At 38.7% G+C, this 26,337-nt stretch overlaps 1 protein-coding gene across 5 annotated transcripts in view; it reads right to left on the bottom strand.

Annotated features, from left to right (window-relative positions):
* ARHGAP24 (Rho GTPase activating protein 24) overlaps positions 1 to 26,337 on the bottom strand; it is a 783,348-nt gene that overhangs the window by 607,508 nt on the left and 149,503 nt on the right. The gene's annotated exons all lie outside the window — the stretch shown is intronic.

The following is a 26,337-nucleotide window of genomic DNA, read 5'->3' as shown; positions in this document are numbered from 1 at the left end:
AATAATATCAGTTCCCTTCTTTCAACTTATCCCATTTAGAATGTTTCCAAATATGGGGAGGATTATCACACAGCCCAAATGTTTGCATTTTTGACTGAGTTTCTCAGTTTACATTGAATAGTTGACATCTTATACTAAATACAGCTTTTATGAAAGTTACGACACTGAACTGCATTTTCTCCTAATATTTACAGTGGTACCTGCAAAACATCAAGAAATTAGATAAAGGAAAAAGAGGCAATCTAACAAATCAAAAAAGTATGTTTAGAGTTTAAACAATAGCCTAAGTCATATATGCCAGTAACAAAATAGAATTTAATAATCTGGTCTGTGCTCTCTTGGTCCAGTGGACACAAGATTATATCAAACCTAAAATGTTGTTTTAATAACTCTCAGCTTTCTTGCACAAAAGTGAAAGACTTACTGTGTAAATTGTTCACAATTCAAAACTGAATCTACAGAAATATTTGCCCACCCTTTTTTGGATAGAAATTTATACTTCTTAGCAGAAATGAGTAAAGATTGAAAGAAAAATTGTTTTCATGGATTTAAAAAGTGTATTAAAACAGAAGTTTGACAAATGTTTGATTAAAAAACAATTTAAATATTCAAGACCAGAGCAATCCATTAATTGATATGATGTGTAGGGTAAAAAAATGTTTGCTACTGATCAGTAAATTCCTAGATCAGATTTCCTAGTTATTGGTTTAGCAACAAAATGGAGGTTATTTTCCTTGTAGAACAACTTAATTCATGTCATCTTTCAGGGAAAATAACCAACTACTTTTAAGTTCCAACTATATGCCAGAAATGAAGCTCAGTGCTTTACTGACATGATTTACTTTAATCCTTGCGTTATGAATGTGGTGTTGATTAAATTAATCCATTTTACAGAAGGGCAAGTCAACTTAGGGAGTTTTTTGTTTTTTGCGGTACGCGGGCCTCTCACTGTTGTGGCCTCTCCCGTTGGGGAGCACAGGCTCTGGACGCGCAGGCCCAGCAGCCATGGCTCACGGGCCCAGTCGCTCCGCGGCACGCGGGATCCTCCCGGACCGGGGCACAAACCCGTGTCCCCTGCATCGGCAGGCGGACTCCCAACCACTGCGCCACCAGGGAAGCCCTAGGGAGTTTTACATTATGTCTCATTTATCTTAAAATTCTTTGGATTGGACAATGTGACATATAGCTTTGATATATAGTTTTATTTTATTCCCTACAGTGATTAGTAAACATCTGAAGTACCTAACTGGGAAAACACTGTAGGGTTACTCAGCACTTTGCAAGACTGATCAAAACCATAATCTAAAGGCTGATACTCTAAATTCTTCATCTATCTTTAGAAAAAATAAACAGAGCTTTTGTTAATTAGCTTTATGGAGGATATAAACAATTACCAAAGAATTGCAAGTAACCAAATTGGTTTAATTCAGTTCACAAGACTGATTACATAACTTGCTCAAAATGGTATAGCTAGGATTTGAACACAAGTTCTACTGACTCAAAGACCCTTGCTTTGAACAATAATGTGTAATGCCCTCTGATCTTGTCTTCCCTCAACATAGAACAGTATATTAGTTTGGGTGAACCCTTGATTTGTAAGTGAACAATATACAAGAAAAGTAAGGACAGAAGGGGAAAGGCAAGAGTCCTCCTCCCAAGATTCACACAAGTGACCCCACCACATAACTCTCATCTTGGTGAATCAAGGTCCTAGTTGCTTCTCCACTCTCCTATATTAGGCACCTGTTTTAGACTGAGAGGGTTCCATAACAAAATATCACCGACTGGGTGGATTAAACAACAGAAATTTATTTTCTCACAGTTCTGGAAACTGAAAGTTCAACATCAAGGTGTCAGTAGAGTTTGCTTCTCCTGAGGCACCCTCCTTGGTTTGCAGATGGCTGCCTTCTCTCTGTGTGCTCATGTGGCATTTTCTCTGTGTGCTTGCATCTTTGGTGTCTCTCATGTGTCCTAATCTCCTCTTCTTATTGAGACACCAGTCAGATTGGATTAGGACTCATCATAATTACCCCCATTTTTCTTATCTCTTTAAAGATCCTATCTCCGTGTGGAGTCACATTCTGAGGTACTGGGGGTTAGGGCTTCAACAAATAAATTTTGAGAGGAACACAATTCAGTCCATAATAGTGTGTTTTTTAAATTTATTTATTTATTATTGGCTGTGTTAGGTCCTCTTTGCTGCTCACAGGTTTTCTCTAGTTGTGGTGAGCAGGGGCTACTCTTCGTTGCAGTGCGCAGCTTCTCAATACAGTGGCTTCTCTTGTTGCGGAGCACGGGCTGTAGGCATGTGGGCTTCAGTAGTTGTGGCATGTGGGCTCAGTAGTTGTGGCTTGTGGGCTCTAGAGCGCAGGCTCAGTAGTTGTGGTGCATGGGCTTAGCTCCTCCATGGCATGTTGATCTTCCCAGACCTGGGGTTGAACCCGAGTCCCCTGCATTGGCAGGTGGATTCTTAACCACTGGGCCACCAGGGAAGTCCCCATAATAATGTCAATCTCCCAGTCCAGGATATTTTGCTGTCTGCTCCTCTCCACTGGCAATTTTGCTCCCTTGGTTTAGGTCCTCAACATATTTCACCCACCCCATATAATAGTCTCCCCACATCCTGTCAAACCCACATCCAAGGTGTTCTTTATACCAGTGTGGTGCTAACTTTTGATCAAGCCTCTTTTTTGAGAATCTATCCTTGATATATAGATATATTTATATATTTATATACCTATATATATTATATAATAAATATATATCTATATATAATATATATTATATAATAAATATATACCTATATATATACCTATATATTTATATACATATATAAAATATATATATAAATATATATTTATATACCTATAAAATATTTTTAGGATCTTCATCTATGTACTAAATATTTCTACATCATAATTTAATTCTTGGTTTAACAGGGATAATAAGTGTAATTCTCTTTATTTATTCTCAGCTCCAAATGCTGAGAACCACTGCAAAAGGAAACCCATACCTAAATCCCACAGATAGTTGATAAATCACATATAAGAATGTGATGAGATAATAAAACCTATTCTTCAAGAATTAGATATCACTCACCTCCAGCTACAGAAAGGCTGGAATTCATTTGGAGTTTGGAGAGTGCTGTGAGCTCCCCCTGCCTTTCAAAGAGGCTTTTCTCTCTCTCCCAAGTAAATCAAGGGATGCTTTAAGGATATCAATCAGATAGCTAAGCTGGTCTTTAGGAATTTAGAAAGATTAAGAACTACGATTATATACTGAAGTCATATCAACCCAAGACAGAAGAGGAGAGATGGAGAAAGAATGTGTGTGTGTGTGTGTGTGTGTGTGTGTGTGTGTGTGTGTGTGTGTGAAAGAGAGAGACAGAGACACAGAGAGATAAGGAGAAAGAGTGAGCTGGAGAGAGAGGATTGCCCTAGGGGTGACCTGCATTTTCGCTTATGATGGGAAGGAAAGTGAACAGACATATGAATCAGATGGGAGAAAGCTGGCCTGGAAATACCTTGAAATGGTCTCTGCCCTAAAGAGGAAAGTAATCCTGAAAAAGGGTGAATTTCTAGGAATCTGAAGGACTAAGGAAGGGTGTAGCAAGTGGCCTGCTGAAGGAAGAGACAGAAGTATTCTCATGTGGTAGGAATTGCAGACAAAGGTTCTGAGAGGATGAATCCCCAAGAAAACCTCAAGAGCACCTCATGACTTGAGTCCACATGGCGCCAGAGGGTCCCAAAACCAGATCACAAGCATACTCCTCACACCTCCATCTTGGTCCACCCCAACCCTGGTGCATGGAGAGGCAGAGAAGAAAACTGAAGAACAAGGACAGAATAGAAAAGAAGCTTCTGCCCTCTGGCCTCATATCCCAAAGAAGACCCAACATACAGGAGAAGAAAGCTTTAATTTCACATGAAGGTATCATTTTGATTATTGCAGGGACTTGGCATTTTACCTCCTAAAATGATACTCTACTTGTCCCTAAAAGTGATCAGAAAAGCAATGAGACCTGCACAAAATTTCATCCAGTGGCAGGAAAGGAGCCAGCCTACAGAGTGGGTTAAAAGAGGAACAGGGCTTCCCTGGTGGCGCAGTGGTTGAGAATCCACCTGCTGATGCAGGGGACACGGGTTCGTGCCCCGGTCCGGGAAGATCCCACATGCCACGGAGCGTCTAGGCCCATGAGCCATGGCCACTGAGCCTGCGCGTCCGGAGCCTGTGCTCCCCAACGAGAGAGGCCACAAAAGTGAGAGGCCGCGTACTGGAAAAAAAAAAAAAGTTAGAGGAACAGTAAAGTTTCTTTCTAGTGCATCCCATCAAACTGAGCACAATCTAATAGTTTTATTATTTTTAAGATACATAGTAAGCGAAAACATAAGCTTTAGTACTTCCTTCTCAATGGACCCTTCCTCCATCAGAGACCACTGCTCCACTGACTAAGAGGTTGATTTTCGAGGCTGCACTGATCAAGTAACTGCCCAACTTAAAATCCTGGATGCGTTCCCGTTGCCTGTGCTTGAAATTTAACTTCACGGTAGGCACATGCAAGCTCTGCATGCTTTTCTGGCCTCCTTTGCCTATCCACTTACACTTGGGATTTACCCAATGCATGCAGTTCCCTGCACATGACATGAAAGACACCCTTCTACATCTCAGCTCATGTCATTCCACTGAACTTCTCTTCTTTTTCCCATTCCACACTCAGTTTTTATTTCTATTTAAAACTTAGCTCAGATGTTTCTTTCTCCAGCCTCTTATCTTGCCCTTTGCCCATCTACCTCACTTCAACAGAGTGGGATTTGCTCCTGTTACTCTCATGGTTCTCCAACATTCTTCTTTAATAGCAGTTGTCTTACAGTTATGACTCTTCATTTATCTACCCTTCCCACCAGATTGTGAATTCCTGGCAGCAGGATTTATTCTTGTTCATTGCCATGTCCCCAGCATCATTAAAGAACCCGGCTCTAGTAGGACCTTAATAGGTAACTATTAACTGAATGAAAGTTATAAGGATAAAATGGGGAGTTCCGGGAAGATGGCGGAAGAGTAAGACGCGGAGATCACCTTCCTCTCCACAGATACACCAGAAATACATCTACGCGTGGAACAACTCCTACGGAGCACCTACTGAACGCTGGCAGAAGACCTCAGACCTCCCAAAAGGCAAGGAACCCCCCACGTACCTGGTTAGGGCAAAAGAAAAAACTAAACAGAGACAAAAGAATAGGGACGGGTCCTGCACCAGCGGGAGAGAGCTGTGAAGGAGGAAAAGTGTCCACACACTAGGAGCCCCTTCGCGGGTGGAGACTTCGGGAGGCGGAGTGGGGGAGCTTGGGAGCCGCGGAGGAGAGCACAGCAACAGGGGTGCGGAGGGCAAAGCGGACAGATTCCAGCGCAGAGGATCGGGCCGACCGGCACTCACCAGCCGAGAGGCTTGTCTGCTCGCCCGCCGGGGCGGGCGGGACTGGGAGCTGAGGCTCCGGCTTTTGTCGGAGCGCCGGGAGAGGACTGAGGTTGGCGGCGTGAACACAGCCTGCAGGGCGTTGGTGCGCCGCGGCTGGCCGGGAGAGAGTCTGGGGAGGGGTCTGGACCTGCCGAAGAGGCAAGAGACTTTTACGTCCCTCTTTGTTTCCTCGTGCACGAGGAGGGGGGATTGGGAACGCTGCTTGGGAGAGCTCCGGAGACGGGCGCGAGCCGCGGCTAAGAGTGCGGAGCCCAGAGACGGACATGGGACGCTAAGGCCGCTGCTGCCGCCGCCAGGAGGCCTGTGTGCGAGCGCAGGTCACTAGCCACACGCCCTTCCGGGGAGCCTGTGCAGCCCACCGCTGCCGGGGTCCCGGGATCCGGGGACGGCTCCCCCGGGAGAGCGCACGGCGCGCCTCAGGCTGCAGCATCACGCCGGCCTCTGCCGCTGCAGGCCCGCCCTGCACTCCGTGACCCTCCCTACCCCCCGGCCTGGGTGAGCCAGAGCCTCCGAATCAGCGGCTCCTTTAACCCCGTCCTGTCTGAGCAAAGAACAGACGCCCTCCGGCGACCTACACGCACAGGCGGGGCCAAATCCAAAGCTGAGCCCCTGGGAGCTGTGAGAACAAAGAAGAGAAAGGGAAATCTCTTCCAGCAGCCTCAGAAGCAGCGGATTAAAGCTCCACAATCAACTTGATATACCCTGCATCTGTGGAATACCTGAATAGACAACGAATCATCCCAAATTAAGGAGCCCTGTGGATGAAAGGCTCTTGGTGCTGCAGCCAGGACTCAGTGCTGTGCCTCTGAGGTGGGAGAGCCAACTTCAGGACACTGGTCCACAAGAGGCCTCCCAGCTGCACATAATATCAAACAGCAAAAATCTCCGAGAGATCTCCATCTCAACGCCAGCACCCAGCTTCACTCAACGACCAGCAAGCTACACTGCTGGATATCCTATGCCAAACAACTAGCAAGACAGGAACACAACCCCACCCATTAGCAGAGAGGCTGCCCAAAATCATAATAAGTCTACAGACACCCCAAAACACACCACCAGACGTGGACCTGCCCACCAGAAAGACAAGATCCAGCCTCATACACCAGAACACAGGCACTAGTACCCTCCACCAGGAAGCCTACACAACCCACTGAACCAACCTTAGCCACTGGGGACAGACTCAAAAAACAACAGGAACTACGAACCTTCAGCCTGCAAAAAAAAAAAAAGGAGACCCCAAACACAGTAAGATAAGCAAAATGAGAAGACAGAAAAACACACAGCAGATGAAGGAGCAAGATAAAAACCCACCAGACCTAACAAATGAAGAGGAAATAGGCAGTCTACCTGAAAAAAGAATTCAGAATAATGATAGTAAGGTTGATCCGAAATCTTGGAGATAGAATGGACAATAGAATGGACAAATTGCAAGAATCAGTTAACAAGGACCTAGAAGAACTAAAGATGAAACAAGCAACGATGAACAACACAATAAATGAAATTAAAAGTACTCTAGATGGGATCAATAGCAGAATAACTGAGGCAGAAGAACGGATAAGTGACCTGGAAGATAAAATAGTGGAAATAACTACTGCAGAGCAGAATAAAGAAAAAAGAATGAAAAGAACTGAGGACAGTCTCAGAGACCTCTGGGACAACATTAAACGCACCAACATTCGAATTATAGGGGTTCCAGAAGAAGAAGAGAAAAAGAAAGGGACTGAGAAAATATTTGAAGAGATTATAGTTGAAAACTTCCCTAATATGGGAAAGGAAATAGTTAATCAAGTCCAGGAAGCACAGAGAGTCCCATACAGGATAAATCCAAGGAGAAATACGCCAAGACACATATTAATCAAACTGTCAAAAATTAAATACAAAGAAAGCATATTAAAAGCAGCAAGGGAAAAACAACAAATAACACACAAGGGAATCCCCATAAGGTTAACAGCTGATCTTTCAGCAGAAACTCTGCAAGCCAGAAGGGAGTGGCAGGACATATTGAAAGTGTTGAAGGAGAAAAACCTGCAACCAAGATTACTCTACCCAGCAAGGATCTCATTCAGATTTGATGGAGAAATTAAAACCTTTACAGACAAGCAAAAGCTGAGAGAGTTCAGCACCACCAAACCAGCTCTACAACAACTGCTAAAGGAACTTCTCTAGGCAAGAAACACAAAAGAAGGAAAGGACCTACAATAACAAACCCAAAACAATGAAGAAAATGGGAATAGGAACACACATATCGATAATTACCTTAAATGTAAATGGACTAAATGCTCCCACCAAAAGGCACAGATTGGCTGAATGGATACAAAAACAAGACCCATATATTTGCTGTCTACAAGAGACCCACTTCAGACCTAGAGACACATACAGACTGAAAGTAAGGGGATGGAAAAAAGTATTTCATGCAAGTGGAAACCAAAAGAAAGCTGGAGTAGCAATTCTCATATCAGACAAAATAGACTTTAAAACAAAGACTATTAGAAGAGACAAAGAAGGACACTACATAATGATCAAGGGATCAATCCAAGAGGAAGATATAACAATTGTAAATATTTATGCACCCAACATAGGTGCACCTCAATACATAAGGCAAATACTGACAACCATAAAAGGGGAAATCGACAGTAACACATTCATAGTAGGGGACTTTAACACCCCACTTTCACCCATGGACAGATCATCCAAAATGAAAATAAATAAGGAAACACAAGCTTTAAATGATACATTAAACGAGATGGAGTTAATTGATATTTATAGGACATTCCATCCAAAAACAACAGAATACACATTTTTCTCAAGTGCTCATGGAACATTCTCCAGGATAGATCATATCTTGGGTCACAAATCAAGCCTTGGTAAATTTAAGAAAATTGAAATTGTATCAAGTATCTTTTCTGACCACAACGCCATGAGACTAGATATCAATTACAGGAAAAGATCTGTAAAAAATACAAACACATGGAGGCTAAACAATACACTACTTAATAATGAAGATATCACTGAAGAAATCAAAGAGGAAATCAAAAAATACCTAGAAACAAATGACAATGGAGACACAACGACCCAAAACCTGTGGGATGCAGCAAAAGCAGTTCTAAGAGGGAAGTTTATAGCAATACAAGCCCACCTTAAGAAGCAGGAAGCATCTCGAATAAACAACCTAACCTTGCACCTCAAGCAATTAGAGAAAGAAGAACAAAAAAACCCCAAAGCTAGCAGAAGGAAAGAAATCATAAAAATCAGATCAGAAATAAATGAAAAAGAAATGAAGGAAACAATAGCAAAGATCAATAAAACTAAAAGCTGGTTCTTTGAGAAGATAAACAAAATAGATAAACCACTAGCCAGACTCATCAAGAAAAAAAGGGAAAAGACCCAAATCAATAGAATTAGAAATGAAAAAGGAGAGGTAACAACTGACACTGCAGAAATAAAAGAGATCATGAGAGATTACTACAAGCAACTCTATGCCAATAAAATGGACAATCTGGAAGAAATGGACAAATTCTTAGAGAGGCACAACCTGCCAAGACTGAATCAGGAAGAAATAGAAAATATGAACAGACCAATCACAAGCACTGAAATTGAAACTGTGATTAAAAATCTTCCAACAAAGAAAAGCCCAGGACCAGATGGCTTCACAGGCGAATTCTATCAAACATTTAGAGAAGAGCTAACACCTATCCTTCTCAAACTCTTCCAAAATATAGCAGAGGGAGGAACACTCCCAAACTCCTTCTACGAGGCCACCATCACCTTGATACCAAAACCAGACAAGGATGTCACAAAGAAAGAAAACTACAGGCCAATATCACTAATGAACATAGATGCAAAAATCCTCAACAAAATACTAGCAAACAGAATCCAACAGCACATTAAAAAGATCATACACCATGATCAAGTGGGGTTTATTCCAGGAATGCAAGGATTCTTCAATATACGCAAATCTATCAATGTGATAAACCATATTAACAAACTGAAGGAGAAAAACCATATGATCATCTCAATAGATGCAGAGAAAGCTTTTGACAAAATTCAACACCCATTTATGATAAAAACCCTGCAGAAAGTAGGCATAGAGGGAACTTTCCTCAACATAATAAAGGCCATATATGACAAGCCCACAGCAAACATCATCCTCAATGGTGAAAAACTGAAAGCATTTCCACTAAGATCAGGAACAAGACAAGGTTGCCCACTCTCACCACTCTTATTCAACATAGTTTTGGAAGTTTTAGCCACAGCAATCAGAGAAGAAAAGGAAATAAAAGGAATCCAAATCGGAAAAGAAGAAGTAAAGCTGTCACTGTTTGCAGATGACATGATCCTATACATAGAGCACCCTAAAGATGCTACCAGAAAACTACTAGAGCTAATCAATGAATTTGGTAAAGTGGCAGGATACAAAATTAATGCACAGAAATCTCTGGCATTCCTATATACTAATGATGAAAAATCTGAAAGTGAAATCAAGAAAACACTCCCATTTACCATTGCAACAAAAAGAATAAAATATCTAGGAATAAACCTACCTAAGGAGACAAAAGATCTGTATGCAGAAAATTATAAGACACTGATGAAAGAAATTAAAGATGATACAAATAGATGGAGAGATATACCATGTTCTTGGATTGGAAGAATCAACATTGTGAAAATGACTCTACTACCGAAAGCAATCTATAGATTCAATGCAATCCCTATCAAACTACCACTGGCATTTTTCACAGAACTAGAACAAAAAATTTTGCAATTTGTATGGAAACACAAAAGACCCCGAATAGCCAAAGCAATCTTGAGAACGAAAGAAGGAACTGGAGGAATCAGGCTCCCAGACTTCAGACTATACTACAAAGCTACAGTTATCAAGACAGTATGGTACTGGCACAAAAACAGAAAGATAGATCAATGGAACAGGATAGAAAGCCCAGAGATAAACCCACGCACATATGGTCACCTTATCTTTGACAAAGGAGGCAGAAATGTACAGTGGAGAAAGGACAGCCTATTCAATAAGTGGTGCTGGGAAAACTGGACAGCTACATGTAAAAATATGAAATTAGATCACTCCCTAACACCGTACACAAAAATAAGCTCAAAATGGATTAAAGACCTAAATGTAAGGCCAGAAACTATCAAACTCTTAGAGGAAAACATAGGCAGAACACTCTATGACATAAATCACAGCAAGGTCCTTTTTGACCCACCTCCTAGAGAAATGGAAATAAAAACAAGAGTAAACAAATGGGACCTAATGAAACTTAAAAGCTTTTGCACAGCAAAGGAAACCTTAAAGAAGACCAAAAGACAACCCTCAGAATGGGAGAAAATATTTGCAAATGAAGCAACTGACAAAGGATTGATCTCCAAAATTTATAAGCAGCTCATGCAGCTTAATAACAAAAAAACAAACAACCCAATCCAAAAATGGGCAGAAGACCTAAATAGACATTTCTCCAAAGAAGATATACAGAGTGCCAACAAACACATGAAAGAATGCTCAACATCACTAATCATGAGAGAAATGCAAATCAAAACTACAATGAGATATCATCTCACACCAGTCAGAATGGCCATCATCAAAAAATCTAGAAACAATAAATGCTGGAGAGGGTGTGGAGAAAAGGGAACCCTCTTACACTGTTGGTGGGAATGTAAATTGATACAGCCACTGTGGAGAACAGTATGGAGGTTCCTTAAAAAGCTACAAATAGAACTACCATATGACCCAGCAATCCCACTACTGGGCATATACCCTGAGAAAACCATAATTCAAAAAGAGTCATGTACCAAAATGTTCATTGCAGCTCTATTTACATTAGCCCGGAGATGGAAACAACCTAAGTGTCCATCATCGGATGAATGGATAAAGAAGATGTGGCACATATATACAATGGAATATTACTCAGCCATAAAAAGAGACGAAATTGAGCTATTTGTAATGAGGTGGATAGACCTAGAGTCTGTCATACAGAGTGAAGTAAGTCAGAAAGAGAGAGACAAATACCGTATGCTAACACATATATATGGAATTTAAAAAAAAAATGTTATGAAAATCCTAGGGGTGAAACAGGAATAAAGACACAGACTTACTAGAGAATGGACTTGAGGCTATGGGGAGGGGGAAGGGTAAACGGTGACAAAGCGATAAAGAGGCATGGACATATATACACTACCAAACGTAAGGTAGATAGCTAGTGGGAAGCAGCCGCATAGCACAGGGAGATCAGCTCGGTGCTTTGTGACCGCCTGGAGGGGTGGGATAGGGAGGGTGAGAGGGAGGGAGACGCAAGCGGGAAGAGATATGGGAATATATGTATATATATAACTGATTCATTTTGTTGTGAAGCTGAAACTAACATATCATTGTAAAGCAATTATACTCCAATAAAGATGTTAAAAAAAAAAAAAGATGATGAAGAAACATGAGACCCTGAATAAAATAAACAGAAATTATCAAAAAAAAAAAAAGGATAAAATGATGACTATAATAATTTCTCCTTATATTACAGCTTCTACAAAATTCTTCGGCTTCTACCACAAAGATAAGTAGTATGGATTGGGGACTTGTCTGTTTGTTTTTTGTCATTTTTCAAGAGACTGAATAAAGTATTAATTTTTTTTTTGGAGCTCATTACATGCATGATGAACGCCCTGAGTCTGGGCTGACAGAATTTGATGCCTGAAATATACCAAGGAATTTTTCATATGATGTAGAAGATCCAATAAAGCTGTTCCTGAACTCCTAAATCTAGGCATGTTACACATAAGTAACTAAAATTCACAAGGGGTTTCTTCTTTGGTCTTTGTTTTAGTTATTTTTTTAAACTCCCGAGTTAAAAAAAATAAGGCTCCCTTTCACACTGAATTGTCAGCACATTTTAAGCCAAATTTTTACCCAGCAAGATCGTCTTGAGGACAAAGGCTTATTTTGAGACATACTGCCTGTGAGACTGTTTATTTTAAGCCATGATATTATGATATTAGAAGATTTTTATTCATAGAGGCATTGATTAATATGCTTTTGCTCCTGACAGCAACAAAGCACCAGCCTGCTCATTTCTCCCCACCTCCTATCTCAGCGTCATTTCGCATATGAGTCCTTGGCACATCGCATATTATAAAGACCTAATGCAGTGTTCTTTCAGTCTCTGTAAGGTTGTACTGAGCACAGGCCTTTTTTATTCAGTGAATGGATGAAATGTCACTTTAAAATATTTGTAGATTGCTTTAGCAATTTATTTAGAATGAGGAGAAGCTCTGCAGGCTATCAGTGATAAAAGTGAATTTTATTAGCAAAGAGTTGATAAAGTCCAATGTCTCATAGGGGATAAGAGCAGGTTGAAGTGAATGACTTCGAGATGCTCGACTTTTCCTCTCTAAAGAGATAGGCTCTAGTGTATTTCCCATAAGAACCACATTTCTTTTTCATCAAGCAAATACTCATCACTTAACTGTTAGTATTCAAAAATTAATAAATTTTATTCAATCTTACTACCATACAAGTAACAAAAAGAAAGCAAATACAATAATTTTATGAAATGAGCAATATTTTTAGTTAACTGCAATGCCTAATGGTAGTCAAGGTACAATGAGGGGATTCCTTTAAAACACAGCTGTTCAAAGTAGGAATTTTTAAACATATAGTATCCAGGAACTTAAGACTAACATTCTCTGACCAAGGTTTGCACATATAGTGTCTGGCCTAATGGGAAAAAATATTTATTTATAACTGTCTTCATTGCAGTAGTATTTATAATATTTTAAAGAATAGAGAATGATTAGTTAAGGTACATATGTAGAATATAATATCCAGTTACTAATGTTTTGAAGAGTAATAAACGAGAACTAAATGGCTACTATATGCTGAATACCACTTTAAGGGCTTTGTATCTATGGACCTAGTCAATCCTTATAACAAACCTGTTAGGTCTGAAGCATCATCGTTCCCCATTTTATAGCTAGTAAACTGAGACACTGAAAGGTTAGCATGTACAATGGCACAGCTTGTCAGAGGTAGAGCTGAGTTTAAGACCCAGACCTCCTAGCTCTATTGTCCATGTACTTCACCACCACACCATATGTATTAGTTTGCTAGAGCTGCCATAATAAACCACCACAAACTGGATGGCTTAATAGAAATTTATGGTCTCAGAGTGCTTGAGGCTACAAGTGCAAAATCATAGTGGTGGCAGAATTGGTTCCTTCTGAGGGCTGTGAGGGAGAATCTGGTCCATGTCTCTCCCCTAGTTTCTGGTGGTTTGCTGGCAATCTTTGGTGTTCTTTGTATTGTAGAAGCTTAAGCCCAAAGTCTGTCTTCATCTTCCATGGAATTTTCCCTGTGTACATATCTATGTCTAATTTCCCTTTTTTAAAATAAGGACACCAGTCATATTGGGCTAAGGACAGATCCTACTCCAGTATGACTTCATCTTAACCATATACCTGAAAAGACCCTATTTCCAAATAAGGTCACATTCCGAGGTACTGGGGGTTAGGACTTAAATGTATCAATTTTGGTGGGACATTATTCAACCTATAACACCATAGTTTGCAATCATATTATTCACACAATAAAATGCTAAGTGAACAAAAGCAGAAAATAAAAATCTATACTGTGATTCCAATTTTAAAATATACACACTGGGTGGTGGGAGTGGGGGGGTGTGAGAAATATACCAAGTAATAGCATCATAGGTCTTACATTTTTGTTTATCCTTGTTGTATTCTACAATAAGCACTTGATACTATTTTAATCATTTTTAAATGCAATAATGACATAATTGCATCCAAAAAGAAGTAGAAATATTTTTCCAAATTTATTAAGTTTATTCATATTTTGTGACCCTAAAGAGCTATGTTAGCACTTTATGTGCTCAGGCCAGGGCTACATCCTGGACCAGAATTCTAACTTCAGTGTCCATCCTCCCTACTCTACATCCTCCAAATACGATGTTTTGGTCCCATGTCCTTTCTCTTACTCTATTTCCTCAGCTCTTCAAAGAATAAAATCTTGCTGCTCTGTGGCCTTGAATATTGTCTGATAAGACTCTTAAGATACGGCTCAAACAATTAAACAGATAAGTCTTGGAATATAAAAAGTCTCTCCCCAGTGGTCTCCAAAGTGGGGTGAATGTTCTTCAGGTGTTGTATAAGATGATGCATCTACTTTGGGTGTGAGAACAATACAAAGGCTTCTCTTAATATTGAGATATTGATATTTAATTCATGGATTTGTACTCTTACCTCACTCAGTTTACAGTCAGGTGTGTGTGCATGAGTCAGGTATAGAATTTAAGTTTCCTCTGGAAAGAGTGAGACAGTCACAGGACAGAAGAGTGGACAATGGAACCTGTATTTGTTTCCTAGGGCTGTCATAACAAATTGCCACAAAGTTGGCAGTTTAAAACAACTGAAATTTATTCTTTCACAGATCTGGAGTCCAAAATCAAGATGTGAATGTGTCTGTAGGCTAGGATCCTTCATTGCTTCTTCCACCTTCTGGTGGCTACTGGCAATTTTTGACATTCCTTGGCTTGTAGAAAAGTCACTCCAATCTTTGCTTCTGACTTCCCATGGCCTTCTTCCCTGTGTCTTCTCCTTTTCAGTCTCTTACAAGATACCCATTATTGGATTTAGGGCCCACCTAATCCAAGATGATCTCACCTCTAGATCCTTATCTCGGTAACATCTACAAAGACCCAATTCTGAAGTTCTGGGTTAACATACATTTTGGGGGCTACCATTTAACCCACTATATGGCCCTAAAGTGTTATTTTGCTTTCAGAGTAATGAAGCACATTTCAGAATGCATGTGATTATGTGGATTTATAGATCATATTATCTAGTTTTAAACAAGTTAATCTTCACAAATTGACCAGTGGATCAAACTTTTTCAGGTAAAATAAACCAACAGATTGAGTGTGATAAGAATCATGCAAGCCCACGAAAAACATCAAGAAAATAGAAAGGCTGACACTTCTTCTATCCTTTGTATGCAGCCTTAGAAAACTGCAATAACATAATCATACCTAACACGACCAAAGTAGACCAAAAATTTCAAAATTATCAGGAAGTTAATGGATTGACATCTGCTACCGTTAACAACAAATCTTTGAGATTTTCTTCAGTGATGGTATGCAATCATCACAATTAATAACTCATATTAAAATTACATACTCAGAACATGAAGACACAGCTGCATAATTTTTTTAGTCATGTTTAAAGTCATCTTAATTTTACAACATTATTAAATTGCATGGTAGACATAACATCACCTCTAGAAGTTTCTCACTATGAGAAAACATTTTAAAAGCCACATATTATCTAGAAAACCCTTGTTCTTTTTCTTGGTAAAAATTAGCAGAAGACACACACACACACACACACACACACACACACACAATACAGAGACAAAATAATATGCCTTTTTATGAGTAAATCATTTTGGAAGATGTATAGAACATGTAACAGAAGAATGGAAGAAACAAGAACTGGATCAACAATCTGCACATGGTGATATGTTTTCTCTAAAGTTGGAGGAAAATACTTATATTTCTTATATAACTTAGTATATCAGTATATAACAGCTAAATTCTGTTTCAAAAATAAGATACATCAAAACTTTTTGTGTACCATGAAATTAAAGATGTATCATAAAAGACATACTGTTGACAGAAAGTGAGCTCTTTAATTTTTTTTTTTTCACGGTATGCGGGCCTCTCACTGTTGTGGCCTCTCCCTTTGCGGAGCAACAGGCTCCGGACGCGCAGGCTCAGCGGCCATGGCTCACGGGCCCAGCCACTTCGCGGCATGTGGGATCTTCCCAGACTGGGGCATGAACCCGTGTCCCCTGCATCAGCAGGCGGACTCTCAACCACTGCGCCACCAGGGAAGCCCTAATTTCTTAAAAATAGTGTTTTTTCCTGACAAAATTTACATTACAACATTAATGGAGTAACTATTTTGGCCAGACTAAAGAAAAGATTATAAGGAAAAATTACAGGGATAGGACCACACATTTAATCCATTCACTTCATCATTCACAGGCAAGCTATTGCAGCATAATAAAAGATAGAAGTACACAGAGTACTGCAGGAAATCATTGATGCAATTCATCTTTTAAAGACCTTTAAGATACAAGAGAGTTCAGTAGAAATTAACACAAATTGTAAAGCAACTATACTCCAATAAAAATTAATTTAAAAATGCAATAGAGTTCTTACAAAACCTCAGTAATGAGGTAGGGAGTGAGCAAGAGAATCTGCTGCCCAGCCCAGATATGTATTTGTTATCTTGCATCAAAATCTTTAAAAAGTTGTTGACCTGAAGATGAGTGGTGCATTTTTCTGTTAAAAGAAGACAAGTTGTTCTATGGAAAATGTAGCACTTGGTAGTTTGCCCCTAGCAGAAAATTTCAAAAAATAATGATAACTGTGTATAATCTGCCTACTCAATATAAAGGTGAGGTTTTAATAATGAAAAATAAAAAGGTGCTTTTTAAGAGTGATGAGTTGTTTAAAATGACTGTTTTTAAATGTTTCTACATCTATATGCATTTGTTACAAAAAGCAATATGATTTGTACCATCTATAAAAATTCATATCTGCACACTTAAAAAATTTGGGAACATTCTGTAACTGACCAGTACTCCGCAAATCTGTCAAGGTCACCAGAAACAAGGAAAGTCTGAGAAAACAGGGAAAGTTAACTGTCACAGTCTGGAGAGCCTAAGGAGTCATGTTCTATCCTGGAACAGAAAAGGGACATTAGGTAAAGACAAAGGAAATCTGAAAGAAGTATGGACTATAGTTAATAGTAATATATTAACATTGGTTCATTAGTTGTGAATAATATACTGTACTAGTGTAAGATGATAACAGTAGGAAACTAGGGGTGGGCCTCATGGGAACTCAGTGTACTCTCTGCAACATTTCTGTAATTCAAAACTATTCTAAAATTAAAGTTTATTTATTTATTTTTTATTTATTTATTTTGCGGTACGCGGGCCTCTCACTGTTGTGGCCTCTCCCGTTGCGGAGCACAGGCTCTGGACGTGCAGGCTCAGTGGCCATGGCTCACAGGCCCAGCTGCTCCACGGCATGTGGGATCTTCCCGGACCGGGGCATGAACCCGTGTCCCCTGCATCGGCAGGCGGACTCTCAACCACTCCGCCACCAGGGAAGCCGAAAGTTTATTTTTAAAAAAACTTGTAATCAGAATTTTCTAACCTGTTTATAAGTCTTCCAAACAAAATATTGCAGTGAGTTTTAGACTCATAAACTAACTATATAAAAATGCAACATCCTTCAAGTAATTTGAAAGAAAATTTAATAATAAATATCGGGAAATTTACTAGCCATACCTTAATAAAAACATTTGCATGATTAATATCTGGGATGAAAATGAAAGTCATGGTTTAGTAAGTATAACTACACTGTACTCCCTCCAATTATATCTGGTTATCTTGGTAAGGTTTCTCTAACCTATGATAGAAATTAAAAACAGATATTCAGATAAAAGGAACCAGATCTTCAAATCTCTGTATGAAAAATTGTAAGCTGAAAGTTTTAAAATAATGGGATATTCAATCACATTGCTCACACTAAATTATTATTATATTAGTGAGAGTAAGGGGCTCTCTATAATCACTCCATTAATAAATTACAAATAAAAAGTTGTTTATAGTCATTATATTTGACTTCATAGCATCCATTTTCATTTCTATTTTTATATATGTTTTAGAATACATATACAATTACTTGAATTTATTGGTGGCTTATGCTAAAAAATTTTTAAAGATAGAGTATTCAACCACAAGATTTGGAGACCACTGTAGCTTATGGACAGCTAGCTGAGACATCATACTTTGCTACAGTGGTTTCTTCATCATCAGGACAATGTTCATCTCTAGTCTTTACCTTGGCTCCTTATTCACTTTGAGCTCCTCCAAAACCATACATTTAAAAAGCAGAAAGTTTATTTGTGTGCACAGATTATATATTCAGTCTTAATTATTTTTTAATAAAAAACTAAAATTATTTAATTCTAAGAAAGGCAAAGCATAGGTGAAAAGGTATATTTACTCTAAAAGGACCCACTTTAGAACACAACACAAACAGTTGTTTGATGGTGTGCTAGACTCTGTGCTCTAGCCTTTCCCAGTGTTCCTTCTACACATCTGCAACCATCTCCTCCTGTGTGACCTATGAGAAGGGCAATGTGAGTTTTCATCCAAACTAAAACATTTCAGAGAGTGAAAGTGAACTCTATTAATAATTACACCCCCAAAACAAGTGTAAACTGGGATTGTCTCATGCAAACACTGAATTCATAAGCATGAAATTCATAAGAGGGGCACTGAATTTATAAGTATGAAATTCATAAGAGGGGTCCAAGCTTAAATTATAAATGTGAGAGAAAGCTGCAAATATAATGTGCCTAAAATCATACAACTGGATGAGCTTACCAAGGGGGGAGAGCATAGACAAAGAAAAGAAAACCCATTACTGCTTCCTAAAGTACCCCAACATGGAGGAGTGAGGGAAATGGGGAGGAAATCACAAAAAGCCTGAGAAGTTGTGGTCAAAAAGGTAGAATGAAAACCACATATATGTAATGTTCTGAATGGCAAGTGGAGAAATTATTCCCAGGATGTTGATAGGTCTAGGAAGATGAGAACTGAGAATTGACTATTGGCTTAACAAAAATGAGGTCATTGAGACTTTGATACGGTTCAGGAGGAATGAGAAGAGAGAATATAGTGATAGCATGCATAAGCAGCTCTTTCAAAGATGAGAAATATAAATAGAAGAATATCATGAGGGTTAATGAGTACAAGGGGGGGTTGTGTTGTGTTTTATTTTGTTTTGTTTTTTAAGATAGGAAAAATAACATATTGGCATGCCTGTGGGAATAATCTAGTACAGAGTAGAAACTGACAATGTAGAAGTGAGTTAATTGTGAAAATGACTTTACTACCCAAAGCAATCTACAGATTCAATGCAATCCCTGTCAAACTACCACTGGCATTTTTCACAGAAGTAGAACAAAAAATTTCACAATTTGTATGGAAACACAAAAGACCCCAAATAGTCAAAGCAATCTTGAGAACGAAAAACGGAGCTGGAGGAATCAGGCTCCCTGACTTCAGACTATACTACAAAGCTACAGTAATCAAGACAGTATGGTACTGGCACAAAAACAGAAAGATAGATCAATGGAACAGGATAGAAAGCCCAGAGATAAACCCACACACATATGGTCATCTTATCTTTGATAAAGGAGGCAGGAATGTACAGTGGAGAAAGGACAGCCTCTTCAATAAGTGGTGCTGGGAAAACTGGACAGCTATGTGTAAAAGTATGAGATTAAATCACTCCCTAACACCATACACAAAAATAAGCTCAAAATGGATTAAAGACCTAAATGTAAGGCCAGAAATATCAAACTCTTAGAGGAAAACATAGGCAGAACACTCTATGACATAAATCACAGCAAGATCCTTTTTGACCCACCTCCTAGAGAAATGGAAATAAAAACAAAAATAAACAAATGGGACCTAATGAAACTTCAAAGCTTTTGCACAGCAAAGGAAACCATAAACAAGACGAAAAGACAACCCTCAGAATGGGAGAAAATCTTTGCAAATGAAGCAACTGACAAAGGATTAATTTCCAAAATTTATAAGCAGCTCATGCAGCTCAATAACAAAAAAACAAACAATCCAATCCAAAAATGGGCAGAAGACCTAAATAGACATTTCTCCAAAGAAGATATACAGACTGCCAACAAACACATGAAAGAATGCTCAACATCATTAATCATTAGAGAAATGCAAATCAAAACTACAATGAGATATCATGTCACACCAGTCAGAATGACCATCATCAAAAAATCTAAAAACAATAAATGCTGGAGAGGGTGTGGAGAAAAGGGAACACTCTTGCACTGCTGGTGGGAATGTGAATTGGTACAGCCACTATGGAGAACTGTACGGAGGTTCCTTAAAAACCTACAAATAGAACTACCATATGACCCAGCAATCCCACTACTGGGCATATACCCTGAGAAAACCATAATTCAGAAAGAGTCATGTACCAAAATGTTCATTGAAGCTCTATTTACAATAGCCAGGAGATGGAAACAACCTAAGTGTCCATCATCGGATGAATGGATAAAGAAGATGTGGCACATATATACAATGGAATATTACTCAGCCATAAAAAGAAATGAAATTGAGCTATTTATAATGACATGGATGGACCTAGAGTCTGTCATATAGAGTGAAGTCAGAAAGAGAATGACAAATACTGTATGCTAACACATATATATGGAATTTAAGAAAAAAAAATGTCATGAAGAACCTAGGGGTAAGATAGGAATAAAGACACAGACCTACTAGAGAATGGACTTGAGGATATGGGGAAGGGGAAGGGTGAGCTGTGACAGGGCAAGAGAGAGGCATGGACATATATACACTACCAAACGTAAAATAGATAGCTAGTGGGAAGCAGCTGCACAGCACAGGGAGATCAGCTCGGTGCTTTGTGACCACCTAGAGGGGTGGGATAGGGAGGGTGGGAGGGAGGGAGACGCAAGAGGGAAGAAATATGGGAATATATGTATATGTATAACTGATTCACTTTGTTATAAAGCAGAAACTAACACACCATTGTAAAGCAATTATACTCCAATAAAGATGTAAAAAAAAAAAAAAGAGTAGGCTGCGCTTGCTGCAACTAGAGAAAGCCTGCGTGCAGCAACGAAGACCCAATGTAGCCAAAAATAAAATAAATAAATTTATTTAAAAAATAAAGAGTTTCTGGGGCAATAAATTTAAGTAGTTGTAGGCAGTACTATCTAGTAGACAAATGAAGGGGTAAGCCCCAAGTGGGATCATGGAAATTTAATACAAAAGAAGATGGCATATATATCTACAAATGCAGGTAGATTGGTAGGTAGGAATTTATCTTCTGATTGTTTTTTTTTAGTGAAATGGGAAGCATGATCATCAACAGAGTGTAAGGATATGAGAAGAGGTATTGGAGGCTTAAGGGAGTGGAGAAAGCATTAAATACTCATTTGTGGGAATGGAAAACTAATTGAATGAGAAATTGTAGCACTGGATAGTTGTTGGATAGATGATATTAATGTAAAAAGATTCATTGCCCCTTCTGACTAGCTCCTCCTTACCATGCTTAGCCCTGCAGGAGGATTATAATTCTCACCCCACTGATATTAAGCTTAGCCAGATGACTTCCTTTGACCAATGAAATAGAAGTGGAAGTGGCATGTAGCACTTCAGAAGAGAAGCTCTAAGAAACATCATATGCTTCTACTATCTCTTCTTTCCTTCTGCCATGAGTACAGCAGCACCCCCAGGAAGGAGCAGTTCCATTAGCCTAGTTCCCGGAGTCAAGAGTCAAAGGTGACTCACAGTGTACATTTAAATGAGAAACAAAGCTTTATTGCATTCCCTTTGAAACTCTGAGATTGTTTCGTATCACAGCACAACTAGACAAAATTGTCTGTCATGGGCAGAATTAAGGGCCTACTTGAAGTTACCATCGTGAATATACACTAAGAAATATTGGCATGGCTACGGGTTTATTCCCAGCCACATTCATCTGCATGGAGGCAGGCACAGCATGTGTGTAGAGTTGGATTTAAACAGGGTTGTGAGTCATTAAATTGTGTATAAAGAAGTAAGAAATTGGCAAGGGGTTTCGAGTGTTGCAAAGAAGTGTTTATCATAATTAACCATGAAATTTAAGGGAGAAATAAGGAATTGAGGGCACTGAGGAAGAGTGAAAAGGTGTTCGGGAAACAGATTGAAAGTCTTGGTTGGGAGTCAAAGGATTTTTGGAGTTGAATTACTGGAGAGAATAAAGCGAAAAGATAAGAGGTTGTGATCAGAGCATGGGATGTTACCTCTGTGGAAGAATGGCTGTTTGCGGTGACAATATCTAGAGCAGTGCTGCTCAAAGCAGTATCAAAGCCAATCCTTGAGCCTCATATGGGTCCACAATGAGATAAATTGCAGAAATTGGGAATAAAAAGAAAATTTGACAACAATTTGATAGTGTCATGACACCCAAGCATTTGATCATGGGTTTGCATCTTTTGCATCTACATTTTTTTAACCAATTTATTTTTATTTCATTTTGCAAAAGCATTTTTTATTTATGATGAATTAGATGTTACAAAACAGCAACAATATAGAAAGGGGGTTTCATCTTCCCAGACAGTTTGAGAAATTTGGTCAGCACAGTACTTGTCAACTTTTTGATTTCTGGACCCCTTTACACTCCTAAAAATTATTGATGGCAAAAAATATTTTATATAGATTACAGCTATTAATATTTACTATATTAGAAATTAAAACAGGAGTTTTAAAAATATTTATTTAATTCAATTAAAATATAATAAACCCATTAAGTGTTAACATGACTATTTTTATTTTAAAAAATATGTTTTCCGGGCTTCCCTGGTGGCGCAGTGGTTGAGAGTCCGCCTGCCGATACAGGGGACACGGGTTCGTGCCCTGGTCTGGGAAGATCCCACATGCCGCTGAGCGACTAGGCCCATGAGCCATGGCCGCTAAGCCTGCGCGTCCGGAGCCTGTGCTCCGCAACGGGAGAGGCCACAACAGTGAGAGGCCCGCGTACCGCAAAATATATATATATATGTTTTCCAAAACAAAAAAAATTAATGAGAAGAGTGGTATTATTTTACATTTATGCAAATCTCTCTAATGGTTGCCTGAATAGAAGAGAGCTGGATTTTGAATCTGCTTCTATATTCAACCTATTTTGATATTACAGGTCATGTAGTCTCTGGAAGACATTGTATATTCATGAGAAAATGAGAGTGAAAAAGGTAAGTAACATCTTAGCAATATGATGAAAATCGTTCTTAACCCATTGGCCCCCAGAAAGTGTCTTGGAACCTCAGGGTACATTGGACCACACTTTGAGAACTGCTGATCTAGAGTAAAGACAATGGAATGTGTCTAAGGCAGGATGTAAGGCAAAAAATCATTGGAGGACAGAAGTTGAAAAAACTGAGAGACCGGAGTATTGGGAATGACCAAATCATAGCAGGAATTGTGTTAAAGAGAATGGCAGTGTGTAGAAGAGCTAAAAATATACAAGGCACAGGTGGGAGTAAAGCAGAGAAGGGGCAAGATTTCCTGGATGACAGCACACATGAGTAATGACTTGGAGAGTCTTCCTTTGGAAGTTTCAAAATATGAAGAAAACTGTTAAGACGAAGTGTTCAGCTTAATAAAAATCTGGAAAACTAGTTAATTCAACTCTTTGCAGGGCATTAAATATGATAACACCGAAAGAGATCTAGGGATTAAAATGCTTTTGTTTCTCTCCTTGGTGTGATGTCTGCTCATTTATATTTGATAGTTATTAATTGCAATGACTTTATTACCAGCAATCTGGATGATGCTAGCTAGCCATGGTTTTTATTTTTTGGCACTCTATAAATCTCCTCCTATGGTACACCAGGCCAATAAAATAAGCATTACAATCCTTCAAGAAACAGTCAATAGTTTATAAAATCTAGACAATGACTGACATGTCTGGATTTACTCTCTGCCAGCTATTAGTAGCAAAGGTCAAAAAAGAACAATAAGTCAACTGAAACTTCAAATGAGCTTACATCTCTCTTTTTCAGACAAATGAGATCCATGCTCCCAGGAATGTGCAGCTCAGAAATCAAAATGACATCTTTGGCTGAGCTACAGGAGTACAGAATTGGGAATTTCAAGTAGACTTAAATGCCACATTTGGGAAGGTTTTAAAATAAATCACATCTAAATACCAGACCTAAATTAAAAGGCTATTACTCTTGTTGAGTTTTGGCATTTCTAAAAAGATTTTAGGGCAGAGGAAGGAGGAATGAATAGGGGACTAGGACAAGAGAACAGAGTTCAGGGACCTCCTAGGCGCACCAATGAAAACATTATTGAACAGGATAGGAATGATTTGCCAAGGAGACATTCACATTCCCAGTGTAATTAATTTTCATTCCCATCATTGAGCATGAAAAATTAGGAAGTACATGAAGCAGAGAATTATAAATGTTCCCAGGTGAAAAATAAGAAGCACTTGACAATATTGGTATTATTTAACACTCACTGAGCACCAGAAATAGGCCAGGCATCATCCTGAACAAGGCAGTAACATACCATAAAGTCCTGTGAATGGCTGTGATGAGCCAAAGCCCTTATGTTTCATCAGTAGTACTATCTGTCAATCCGGATTAAGTAGCAATTTAAATTCTGGCCATTGTTTAGTAATGCTTTGTTATACTTCTTCTAGAACTACACCACTGTCATAAAGCAAATTCAGCAATTGCTTGATTGACTATGTACCTGTTCAGGATATCTTCACTTGGATTCATGATACCTGCATTCTGTGTATCGGAAGAAGTAGAAGAGCTCAAGTCACAGTTTACAAATTTACAAGCCAGTTTACCACCTCCCATCTGCCCAACCTGCAGTATTTTGAAGGAGTGTAAAAAAGGTGTTTCTTTTATTAAAAGAAGTGGCAGAAAAGAAAGCAGATGCATAAATGTTTGTGAGTGAAGAACTCAAAAGACATTAACCTTTTTTTGTGTATATATACCTCAGATGTTACTATCCTTACTTTTTATTTTTTTATTTAAGTACAGCTGATTTACAATGTTGTGTTAATTTCAGGTGTACAGCAAAGTGATTCAGATATTTTTTTTCAGATTCTTTTCCATTATAGGTTATTATAAGATAGTGAATATAGTTCCCTGTGCTATATAATAGATCCTAGTTGTTTATCTAGTTAATATATAGTAGTGTGTATCTGTTAATCTCAAACTCTTAATTTATCCTACCCCTGCCCTTTCCCCTTTGGTAACTGTTTGTTATCTATGAAAAGACATTTACCTTTATTCAATTCCCATTCCTTACATACTCATCTGTACCCCAAATATGCCATGCAATGTTGACTCTTCTTTCCCTGGCAAAATCAAGAGGGCATTTAAAGAATCGGAGGCTCTTTCTTTCTCTCTACATCAGAATTCAGCCAATGTGAGAATGGCAAGGCACAATTTAGAGAGCTTAGCACAAGGAGGATCAAATAATAGAACACTAAAACCTTAAAGGAAATCATGGATTTAAGCATAACCATAGCTAGTATCACAGTTTTAATGAAGGAAAAAAAAAGAGAGTAATGATATATGCTTAAGATTCCTTTCTAGAAATCCAGAGAAACACAGAGAATGTCAGATGTGTCATTTCTGTGTGATCATGGAATGATCAAAAAGGAGTTGGGGAGTTTTCTTTCACTTGTGCTACCTCTTTCCCCAAAACTAACATGTTTCTTCTACAGCATAGCTATATACACCCTGACACAATCTAAACAGGCATGCCCCTTTTAAACCATGTTTCAAAAGGAGCAAACTAAAAGCTTTCTATCCATTATGTTCTCAGTCTGTAACACATTATTTTTTAAATGTATAATCCTAATAGCCTTTTCCAGTTTATCTCTCTCAACTCTTAAGATGAAGTTTTGCAACTGGATTGCTGACTAAAGATTCACTCTAAAAAGGTATCATGCTGTTTTGGTAAATGGTCAACTGTTGATAATAAGTTTACATTAAGCCCCATTCACATTACTTTTAGCACTTCTTTGGTAGGGGTCTAACTATGGAAACATTTTCATATGTACATAGATTTTTTATAATGTTTCATCCCATTTAATGCGTTTATATCTGTTAATGATTGTGCATGCCCAAGGTCAACATGTTTATTTCATTTATGTCACGTTCAAAATGATACAGATTTAGTTCAGACTCTGATCATA

This window comes from Leucopleurus acutus (genome assembly GCF_964270905.1).
Source record: "Leucopleurus acutus genome assembly, chromosome: 4".
NCBI lineage: Eukaryota > Metazoa > Chordata > Mammalia > Artiodactyla > Delphinidae > Leucopleurus > Leucopleurus acutus.
Note: the sequence above shows the minus strand (reverse complement) of the source record. Positions and strands in the feature narration are given on the sequence as shown.